This window comes from Podarcis melisellensis, assembly GCF_964234715.1.
Source record: "Podarcis melisellensis genome assembly, chromosome: 4".
Lineage (NCBI taxonomy): Eukaryota > Metazoa > Chordata > Lepidosauria > Squamata > Lacertidae > Podarcis > Podarcis melisellensis.
In genome coordinates this window covers 6,408,753-6,420,630 of record NC_138531.1, presented here as the reverse complement: position 1 = coordinate 6,420,630, position 11,878 = coordinate 6,408,753, and the positions used below count along the sequence as shown (strand labels likewise).

The 11,878-nt window shown below is 41.9% G+C and overlaps 1 long non-coding RNA gene across 1 annotated transcript in view; it reads left to right on the top strand.

Annotated features, from left to right (window-relative positions):
* The first annotated feature begins 3,785 nt into the window (after nucleotides 1-3,785).
* LOC309367766 overlaps nucleotides 3,786-11,878 on the top strand; it is a 37,972-nt gene continuing 29,879 nt past the window's right edge. The window contains exon 1 of the long non-coding RNA XR_014167337.1: nucleotides 3,786-4,050. This is a non-coding gene — a long non-coding RNA (uncharacterized lncRNA). The remainder of the gene's footprint in view (nucleotides 4,051-11,878) is intronic.

Here is an 11,878-nt window from a genome sequence, read left to right as displayed (position 1 = left end):
GGTTCCAAAAACAACAGCTCTCCAGCTCCTACTGGTAGCAGAAGTTATTTTAGTTTATTGAATTCAGAAATTGCTTCCCATAACAGAAAGTCCCAAATAATAAAAATAAAAAAATACAGTGATGCAGTAAAAAATAATAATACGTATGCATATTAAAAACAAACAGAGTAAAAACATCTAATGCCCAGGAAAACAAAATCTATTTGTCTGGTACACCATCTCATTATGACATGGGAATGGTGGTAAGATTTCCTGCCTTCCGGTCACCCTCCTCCTGTCCCACCAAAGAAAACCACGGCAAAGTTTTCCCAGTCATGTGCATTGGGCTGATGACATGTTGGGACAGCCCAATGGCTGTCATGGAGGCCATAAAGTCCTGAGCCACTGTGGAACTGGCAGCCTCACCAGAAATGCTAAAATCCCTCAGGTCCAGCAGCCTGTGGAATGTCAACAAGTTGCGCAGGAGGAAGTCAGGAACACAGTCAGGAACTTCTAACCCAGGAGGAATCTTAACACCACAGAATGGCATAGGTAGTGGTGATATTTTCCTTGGAATCTGAGTGGTCATAGATATGTGGCCTGCAGGTGGAAAACTGTTTGGGGGCATTTTGAGTGGATAAAGTCCAGAGAAGGAAGGGTTAAGCAATCCCCCCTACCATTCTCTTGATCAAATTTGCAACTTCCATATATTCTCTTCATTTTATTGTATCATTTGGATTTTTTTTAAAAAAATACTTTTAGGGAGGACCTTAGCACGCGCTTTTCGTTGAATGTGTAATCTAGCCCTTTAATTACATAAAATGGAGTTGTGTACACAAAATTTGGCCAACACTTGGATATGAATCCATTTTGTCTAATAGAGAAAAGCAGGCTGTGTAAACAGAAAACATGCTGCTGAAATGTGTTGGTTTGAAATCAGGGGTTTTTAAATCCTTGAAATCTGTCCAGCGTTTCCTTTTTTCAATTTTGCAGCTCTTTCAATAAGTTCAGGTGCAGCATTTGAGCTGCAGAAAAGAACAACCTTTTTATTCATTCATCAGAGGAGCAATCCAAGAGTATCTTCGTGCCAAACTGACATGGCACTCTCATTTAGTTTACTAGATGCATTTTCTTGCCAAGCCATTTCTCTGCTTCTTCTTATTGCAAAACCATGGGGTGGAGATAGCACCTGACATGGTATTGAAAAGACATGTAATGTATAGCCTGTTCCTAAGCATATTTATTCAGAAGTAATTCCTCTGATGAATCAACTTATCTGTGTATCTTCCAAGGTTTTCATATCATTTTGATCAGTTCTATTTTTCTATAAATAGCCGGAACTCACCACAAACTCACCCTTGTTCTCTGAGAGGTGCCTTGTTCTCATAGAGGCACTGTGGTTGGTTAGTGCCTCTCCTGTGCCCAGGAGATTGGCCTTTTTCCTATCCTGGATGGCAATACTCTCCCTCTGGAACAAGTTCATAGTTTTCGAAGCCTCCTTGAGGCTCAAGTAATCTCAGTGGCTAGGAGTGACTAGGAGTCAAATTCTTGGACAAAGACGGTGGTGGAACCAGAAGCAAGAATTATGGGGTATACAGATTAAATAAATAAATAAATAAATAATGGCAGAGTCCAACAATGTGGGGGCGGGGCAAGTGACAGCATGCTCCTTGTGGTATGGTGGTGTTTCCCCCCTCACCCCGATACTGCCCATGGACAGGGGTTGCCTGATCATGATGATTCATGCATTGGTAAGACTTGATTACTGCAATGCATCCATATGGGGCTCTCCTTGTGCCTGGGTCTGGAAACAAAATGCTGCAGCTAGACAGCATAAGGATGGACTATGACCAACAACTCAAGGGCTCAAAAGCTTGCACTGGCTGCCTGTATGCTACCAGCAAAGTCACACAAAAATATAGCATTTTGCTATTATATCATATGTGTTGTTATATGCTACCAGGTCAGGTTCAAGATTCTTATATTAATTTACAAAGCTGTTAAGAACGTGGGTACAGGATATCTTAAGGACCACCTGATCTCTCATATGTCTGCCTGATCACTGAGGTCTTGGGGGGAGTCCCTTTTGGTGGCTCCTGCTTGGCTTAGATGCACAGCTCCTAACTATTAGAAGCCGTGCATTAAGAGTTGTGGGCCCAAGCCTGTCCCTCTTCCGTCACTGAGATGAGGCAGACACCCTCCTTGCTAACAGGAGACACCTCTCCAGTTTTCTGCCCAGCTTTTAAGACCTGCTGCCTTGCTGAAACTGACTGAGGTCCATCTATCTCCACAATCTTTTGTAATGACAAGCCAGAAGCCTTTCACTGCTAGTAAGCAGAACATGCATGTAGTAGTTTTCCAGGCTCAACACAGGTTTTGGAGGTCCTTTTTTCAAGATATCATCTACTCCACCGCAATTTGGTCATTCTATTCCCAGCATCTCTCTCCATTGCAATGACTGCTTTTCAGAAAAGAGGGTTGTAAAATGGAGAATTATATACGCTGGAAGGCTCTCAGTTTCCACAGAAAAACACTGTCCTATCACTCCCGTTTGGCCTCTGGGCACCCAGGGCCAAGAGCTGACTGGTCTAGCCTCTGGGACCAACCATATTAAACCAATATTCAGAAGTGTTCTGTTTCTATAAATGGAAGAACCATTTAGTCAAAGCTACTATCCACTGACAGATCAACCAACAAGGAATAAGTACATGTCAGAATTATATTACCCTTGCTGGTACCTATCCTGGGAAAATCAGAGGTTTACTATGTCAGGCTCCTATTGGAAGGCTGGACAAATGCTAGAACATTAGCAGTGGCAAAGTTTTTATTGGTGGTTGCAAGAACCAATGATCCCTATCTTTAAGTCTGAACAAAATGCTTGTTTAACCTGGAGGTAGGCTGTCTGAATTGTGCATTGATTTAAAATGATTTGTTGGGCCTCTGGACCGTAATAAAGATAGATAGATAGAATGATTGATTGATTGATACATATCAGAATTCAAGCCCATTGTGGTCCTTGAACCTGGGACTTGAGGGACAGCAAGGAGGACTCCAGCACCCTCCAGGACCCTCCAAATATCCATATTTTCCAGGGAAAGTCCCAGAATTACAGAAGCCGTCCTGATTTCTGATTTCATCCTGGAATGTCCCACTTTTGTTTAGGACATCCCTATTTTTATTGGAGAAATGTAGGAGGTTATGGAGTTAAGCAACCTCCAAGCCTAGGAGATAAGTTACTATATGTGTGTAAAAGGCTGCTGAAGACATCTGAAAGCAGCCCTGTATAGGGAAGTTTTTAATGTTTAATGTTTTATATATGTTGGAAACTGCCCAGAGTGGGCGAGGCAATCCACTCAGATGAGCAGGGTATTATTATCAATCATTATCATTATTATTGAATGGGACAGCGAAATATTGGAGAGTACAATGTACCACCACCTTGTACCATCTTATTTTTGGCCTGTTGTTTTTCTACATATACTAACATGTCTGAATTAATTTTGACTCTGGTGTTCCAAGTTATTTAATCATGAAAACTAACCTTGGTAATTTGGAGATGACCCTAAAGGACTTCAAAATAATAAGAATAGTTTCTGCTCCAAAGGGAAGTGGCAGAACATTTTGGTCTCAATTTGTGCAACAAATGTGGCAATTAATTCTGGGAGGCTTTCCCACTGCTATTTTGGAAAGCCATCTGAAGGATCAACATAGTAACTATTCTGGTATCTGAAAGGTAGGCTTAGTTAATTTGCTTCATGTTACAAAGGATTTTCCTGTACCATGCAATAAGAGAGGATTGCATCCTTCCTGCTAAGAATGGCACTGCTACAGAAGTTCTGGTTCATAGGGCAGTTGTTGTTTTTTTTTAATTCCCTAAAGAGATCTTAGAAATTATCTTGCTGAGGTGTCCAAGAAACTTTGGCTGACTTCTCACGGAAGAAAGGAACTCACTGTGTGCATTTGGACTTTGTGAAGCAGTGGGACCAGATGAAGAGTTGTTCTTGAGCATGTCGGAATCCATTAGATGCAAGTCTCCTGATAGCCTGGTAAGGAAGGATTGTATTGCTCATGGTAGGTGAAAGTTCAGCTCATGCTAAAAAATGATAGTAAGTACCAACAATGTAGAGCTAAGAAGGTGCTTTAAAGGATTGTAAATGACCGTTAGAGATTTTGCTCATTATGACAGTTCATGCCCAAGTAAAATAAGTGAATTGCAACCTTCAGCCAACAGCATATTTGTTTTTAATGAACTAATTGAAAGCATCCAGCCTTGCATGGAAATTCTAAGAAACCAAAAAACATGAGATTTATAAATGGAAAATGTAATTTGCACACCCTGTCCCTGCATCCTGGGCTGGCTCAGGGAACTCCTGACCCAGATCCATCCATCAAGTAATTTGAAAGTGAATCTAATGCTTTATTAGGGTTTCTAAAGCCTATATTTACTGCTGCATCTCCTTTTACTTTACTTATTTACTTTTGCATTGTTGCTGCAAGTGCTCGGCTGCCTCCTTGCCCTCCACTCTCTGTCTTCCCAGCATTCTCACCGCCTCCTCCCACTCCATGACTGCTGCTTATCCACCAGCTACTACTACAACTGCATTATGAGAAGTGGTCACCTGACCAAAACCCATCTTATTCACTGCCACCCTGAAACGGGGGGCAGTTTGGAACTGAGATTCCAAATTGGGCAGTATTGTGCTAAACTGGGTGACAATATATCCAGAGGTGCCCAAATTGGTGCAGTTTGGAACAGTTCAGTCTGTCATTTTAATTCAAAACTGAATCCAGAGGCAGCAGCTTGCAAGAACGATTGGGGAGGGGGCAGTGTTGTGCACGTGACATCACGTTGACATCCAAATATTGTCTGTGTGATGTCAGGACATTGGGAGGAGCAGGGGGCACAGCCGAATGTGGCAGCCACACAACTTCAATGACCAGCAGCTCCTCCTCCTCCTCCTCCTGGCGCCGCCACTGGTGGGAGTCTGCTTCAACCATCCTTCACCGGCAGCAGGAGGAGGAAAAGGAGCCAACCACTGGACTTGTGACTCGCTCGGCTCTGCACTTCACCTCTGCATTTTTTGGACACTGAGGCACCCAGCTCCCACCCAAAAAATATTTGGGGGACCCAAAAGGGCTCAGCCCCCAGAAGCTGGCATCCCTGATTGCATCTAACCATTTTAAAATGTAGAACAAAACTTGAGCCTCGCTCTCGGATGCTGTCACGTCAAACTGGAATGATGATATCTTCAGGGGTGTCCAAACTGTACATTTTGTACACATTGCCTTGTTGGGTCATCTTGTGCTCACCTAGGCCTTTGGATTCCACATGAATTCCAAAGAATCCATTAGGCTCGAGAAGTCAAAAGTCGTTTCATGTTTTATTTGCAGTGTATGTTCCACATATAACATAAAACCATGGAAGTGGATGTGTCATAGTCATGCATAGAAGCCAAGAGGCTTTCTGAAATTATGGCCAGACTAATTCCCACACTGTGTTGTGAGGCATACTAGTAATGTACAAGGGAACAGTTGCTTAACCATGCAAAATAGTGATTTGTTACTCTGACATCACCTTCTTCCAATCAGTTTCCAGTGGAAGTGTGTCTGCAGTAGGTATTTGCTCTCAAAGGAGGCACACTCTGAACAGTGATTCATGCAGAAACTGAAGATGTTCTCCAGTGATGGTGGGTAACTTCTACATATTATAAAATAGTGATTCTTGTCCCATGTGCCTGACACAACACATGTCTATCTAAGAACCAGGTGGGTGCAAGGCAGCTAATTCCCTATGGGATCCTCTCTTTCCAGACAAGACTATGCAGAAAGGAAGGATCCAAGCCAATAAATAAACAAATTAAATGGTTATGATCCAGCCATAAGTCCTATAGATTTCAATGAGGGAATTATCAACAATTATCAAATTTCTCCTACTAAAATCAGAAAGTCTTAAAGGCGCTAAGTCATTCTGAATGGCATATCAACAGTTTAATATATGAATACAATTCTGATAAAGAATTGTAAAGTTATGGTAGCTCAGTTGAACAAGGCCCCACAGAGGCTTCTGTTGGTTGGTTTGTCTGGTAAAAATACCAGCAGCCCTATAAAGAATTAAGCAGGGTGCTCAAATGGAGCCTGATAGATTTGTACATCTGTCTCTGTTCTGGCTGCCATACTGCCACACTTGTGACAGATAGTTCTGTGTCTCTAGGGACCCATTCAGAGTAGCAGACAGAAGCAACACAAAGCAAATTTTAGTAAGGAAGTGACTATTTATAGGAGCACTAAAAACACTTCATTTATTATTCTTTGAAAAATACCACTGTGAGATTTCTCAGCAGTACCCACTTAAAGTATTAGGGGGATAAAACCGTTTTCTCACTCTTGTGGGTTCAGTCTAATGTTGACCTCCTTGGCATATTTAGTAAGGCTCCCGTTTGCCTGTGTTTCACAGTCCATTTTTACATATAGTTGCTCACCACCCCGATCTCTGAGCAGTGTGAAATTCCAGGGGTTCCAGAAGGACTGAGTGGGAGTGTCTGAAGAGGTGAACCCTGGCTGTTTTCCCTGAAGATGCCTTCAATCTTTCATGTGAACAGGTGCCCCAGTCACACAGAGATTTCAAACACATGAAAGATTCTTGAGTGCATTCAGTTCAACATGAAAAGATCCACCCTTCAGACTTTCTACTCGCCATGTAGCTTTGGAGGACTGGGGACAGGAGGTCAACTGCTAGTATGTCTGGCTTCATTCCTCTTGTGACATTTTCGTGGTTAACCCTTGAGCAGGGTTAATATTCCCTTGTGACCATTTGGATATGTAAATCCTCAGGTTCTGTGCCTGTTCACTTCTCTCTCTCCTCTCAGTTCTGGTAGAAAGGGTGGTGATAGAGAAATGAACTCAGGCTCCCAGCTGCTGCAGGACTCCTGCCTCTTCTGTGGACACCCAAGGACTATTCTTCACATTGAAAGGTTTGTGTTCAGGTCACTTTTAGACGCATCTGGCTACATACTGTGGGAAACAGTATGTTGTGCAGGTCCGCATCTTCCTGATATGTGCTCAAGTGCTTGTTGTTTTGCCCTGCTGCTTTCCCCGGGAAAACCAGCTCTCTAAGACTGAGTTGGAGCAAATGGCAATTTGAGGTTCCCATGGATTGCCATTAGTTCCCATTCAGAAGTAAAGAGCAGGTTTTCATGGTGAAAGTGTTGGGGGCAAACAAAAAAGCTTGGAGCGGGAGTTTTAAGGTGCATAGAAATGCGGCACAAAAGCCAGCCTGGATGAGCCTAAATGGCAACTGGGGAGGTGTAAGCAGAACTGGGAACTGCTCTGGTGGGACAGAGCTCTCTATGCATAACCAGAGCACTGAACATTGCAAGCAGAGTGTTGGATACCTGTTTTAACTTCCCACCCAGAGTCTGTGACAACTAAAGTGGAATTCTTCAAGCTGTCTAGAATACAAAATGTAAGCAGATTTGCATGATGAATTATTCTAAACTTTTGTTATTTTGCACAATTTATTCTCTTTCTGTTAGCCATAGAGGGAAAGGTAAGGAAGTCTGATTATTTGAAATCTTATTCAGCCATCCCCAGACTTCTGAGATTTATAGAATCATAGAATTGTATATTTGGAAGGTACCCAAGGATCATCTAGTACAACCCTAGATTCCAACACAAATTTGCCCACAAGGATGTATTTGCAAACACAAGGGATAGATATGTCATGTTACCATAAGGGTTTAAACTAACAAACCTAGTCAGAATAAGAGAATGAAAGGAATAAAAAATGGGGTAAGTTTGAATTATTATAGTTTCCCTTTCTGACTGAGGTCACTAACTTTTTTGGGCCAGTATTGACCAATATCAGGCATAAGCAAACTCCAGCCCTCCAGATGTTTTGGGACTACAACTCCCATCATCCCTAGCTAACAGGACCAGTGGTCATGGATAATGGGAACTGTAGTCCCAAACATCTGGAGGGCTGGAGTTTACCTATGCCTGACCAATATAGTCATAAAATGCCAGTCATAAAATGGCTGCCATAAGGGGATCCAGTTTTAATATTGGATCCAGTTTTAATATTGGATCCAGTTTTAATATTGTTTAATATTATTTTACTTTTGCTGGAGGGAAATTATGGCATTAGCTCCTATACCTTCCACTCCGGTTCTCTTAGCCCGCTACTTCCTTCCTTCACCAATATGAACGAACAGAGTTCTTTCAACACCCAGTGACCCAAAATTTATAAGAAAGGAATATCTGAAGATAAAGTGTCAGAGAATTTCACACACAAACCGTGACAAAATGACCTTTCCCAATTTCACTCCCTACATATATAATGGAGAATTTTGGGACTCAATTTTCATTCAGCCTTATAAGCAATCCATTTTTCCTGAGTGCTCAGGATATCCAGTAAGCAAAGGGTACAATAATAATGCCAGGTTTGGTATCATCTGACACTTGTGTTTCACTCTGTCATTTTTATTTATTTTTTTATAAATAAAATGATAAATAAAAGATTCACAATGATGACCTTTGGTGCAAATCAAACTTTTTTCTATTTTTTTTTCTTGGTCAGTCTCAATAGGATTTTTTATTTTTTTTACGTATTAGGGGCACTGAGAAAAGAGACTGTATTGAAATGATAAATAAATTATCAATTATCACCAAGTGCAGAGAGCAACTGTAGCAAAGTAACTCTGAAAAACCTCTTTTCAATGGTGTGGACAAAATAGTAAGACTGAACCAGGGGCAAAGATTCAGGACAAAGGGAATACTTCACACAGCACATAGTTAAACTATGGAATTTGCTATCACAAGAGTTACTGGTGGGCACTAGCAAGGCCATCTTAAGCATATCTGGCGTCGTGGTGCGAAGATACCTCCGGCGGCTCCCCCTTTCCCAAAGTTGCCAAGCTTTTTTAGGGAGGACGGTGCTGCCGGCGACACGCCCAGCTTTCCTTTGTGGGGCTGGGGGAGGTGGGCAGCAGCTGGAGGGCAGCTCCTCCAGTGGGGAAGAGGCGGAGGCTGGATGCAGCAGCTCCCAGCTCAGTTGGCTGCTTCATGCCGTGGTGGCCACAGCAGGCGAGGGTGGTGAGCAGATGCCAGGAGGCACCACATCCAGGCTCCGCCTCTTCCCTCCAGAACTTGGTGTCCTGGCACCCTGCGCCACTAGCCTCTATGGGTAAGACGCCCCTGGGCACTGGCTTGTGTGGTTTTAAGGGGGTTTAGACACATTCATGGATGACAAGGCTATCCATGGTTAATAGTCATGCTGCCTGCACACCTTCAATATCAGAGCAGTATGCTACTAAATAGCATTCTGTCCTGCTTGTGAATGCACTCATGTCCTGCTTGTGGTCTTCTCATAGACATCTGGTTGATCATGGTGAGAACAGGCTGCTAGGTTGTGATCATGTTCCATCAGGTATGGTAGGCTCCGATCATTCTTTTCTTTTTGGTGGTGTTGGGGGAGTATTTAGACATGTATATCCCACCTGAGGTCTCAAATGGAACAATTTCATTATATGACAAGCGCAGCTTGGTCCCACAGAAAATACTTATGTTCTTATGCCAGAGGTATCAGAACAAATCACAGAAGCTCTACTCAGTGTCTGGAAAGTTCAGTTTAAAAAGGAACTAATTCTATTGCAAGCTCATCCTGCTCAAAAATAAACTAGTTCCAGTTTGTACTTTCCCAACTATTTCAGTCCAAGGTAATCCAAATGAACTTTTTTAATTGATAAATGGTTTGTCCGGGGGTACAACATTTCCTCCCCAACATGCATAATGTTACAAGCTGTTGTGCTTACGTATAGTGTCCAAAAGTCAAACAAAAACTGTATGCTAAGTAATAAGATATCTGGTCAACAGACTGTCAACACAAAAAGCTTTCCCTATAATTGTATTTCCATACTTGAAAAGGCTTTTGGTGTTTAATTTTATATCATATTCAGTGCCTTTTTATCCACCAGAGAACTTTCCCCCCTCCAATATACTTGCAGTGGAAGAAGTATTTCTTTCTTTTATTAATTGAAGGTTAGTGGTAGAAATACCCATGTACTGTAACTGCTTTTCCTAGACTGTCATCATATACAATCCCATAGTTGCTGGACCAAGAGCTAACCTGGGACCAAGACTGACAGTTCCCATTCTGGTCTTAAAAGTTGCACAATTATTTCAGTGCTGTTTCTAGGCTAGGTAATTAGCCTTCCCTCCAAACTATCCAATTAATTAATAGCCTGTCCCTGCCAAGAAGTTTTAAAAGGACTCCATTCTTTTTGTAGTTCAAGCCCTGTTTGTTACACCGAAGACCTTGCAGCGAGAAAGCTGCTTTTACAGAGCACTCTTAATAGGAAACAGAAGAACTGATTATTGATCTTCATCCATAGTGTGGGCAGTTAATTTGGTTAACAAGGCAGTTGCTGCTCTAACAAACACACTGAGGATCATGTCCTTGACTACTTAGTTGGAACTTCTCCTAACCTTTTTAAGAGTTTTGCTAAGAAGATGTTGAACAAACTAAGAAGTGTGATGCATGCAAGTCAAGTCAAAGATCCATCTAGTCCACAGCTCTGCAACAATAGCAATCCAGCTCCCATTCTCATTTCCATTGGAAGCTCACAAGCAGGGCAGAAGTGTCTTCCCCTGTTGTGTTTTTCTCAGCCTACAGTCCCAAAATCACGGGCAGTTTTTTAAAACTAACATGAGAGAGACTTCTCTTCCGTAAGTTCATCTAATCCTTTATAAAAGCCACCCAGGTTAGTGGCCATCCACCTCTTGTACCTGTGAGTTCCAAAGCCAAATTATATGTTTTGTAAAGTATCACTTCCTTTTGTCTCTCCTGAAGCTATTGCCAACTTCACTGAGCAGGAAAATTATATGAGAGGGAGAAAATGTTCTTTTGGCTCTTTTCACACTGATCATAATTTTATAAACTGCTATCATGTCCCGCTACTTTTCTTGTTTCTAAACAAAAAATTCCCAAATGCTTTATCTTTTCCTCATTAGGAAGGTGCTTCATTTCCCTTGATCATTCAACAATGCAGAATTAGGCTCATCTAACTCCACATGGGACTAGGCTATTAGTTTCCCCTTTCCAGCTCTTTCAGATTCTTTTTTTAAAAATAGCTGTGAATAGCATCCCATCTGTAGCCACACAATGCCTTTATATAATGGCTTTATGATGCTTGCAGTTTTATTTGCTACCTCTTTCCAAACATTTCCTAACATCTAATTTTGCCTTTTCTCTGCTACAGCACAGTTAGCTGATGCTTTTGATAAGCTTTTCTCCAAATCCAAGAAACTCTTTCCTAGGAAGTCACAGCAAACCTAGCAAATGGCACTCAAATCACTTGAAAAATCTACATTTAATATGTTTTCTGCAAATATGCTCAACAGTAACATTCTTTAATAAGATCCGTATGGGTTTGCAGACTCAGTCAGAAACACAGGCATCTAGGATGACAGTGCTGAAAGTGCACACTGTCTGCATAAAATTTTGAATACTGCCTGAGATTTTTCACACTGTCACTTCTAACATTAATCTGAGCAGCTTTTGCTTTTACTGTACTAATAATGCTGCTGAATTTCAAGGCTGAGGTGAGCATTATGGCTCCAGCAGCTCTTTTTGTGCTTGGTTTAAAATCTGGTCTGAAAAAAAATAAAAGTCTTGTATCCCAGGTGTCAGTAGGAACGGGGGACACTACATTTCCTGAGACTTGTGCAAGGTGTTAGACTTCCTTTTTTGCCTCTGTTCCACTGCTGCCATTGAAGCAGGAAGTCTGGCAGAACCTTCCAAACATGTCCCTCCTTTCCAGCGAGGGTAGAGGAAGGAATTCTATCCCATCGCACTCCCAAGAACGCCAGTGGGGCAAAAGTTTAACTCAGAAGAAACTGAGCT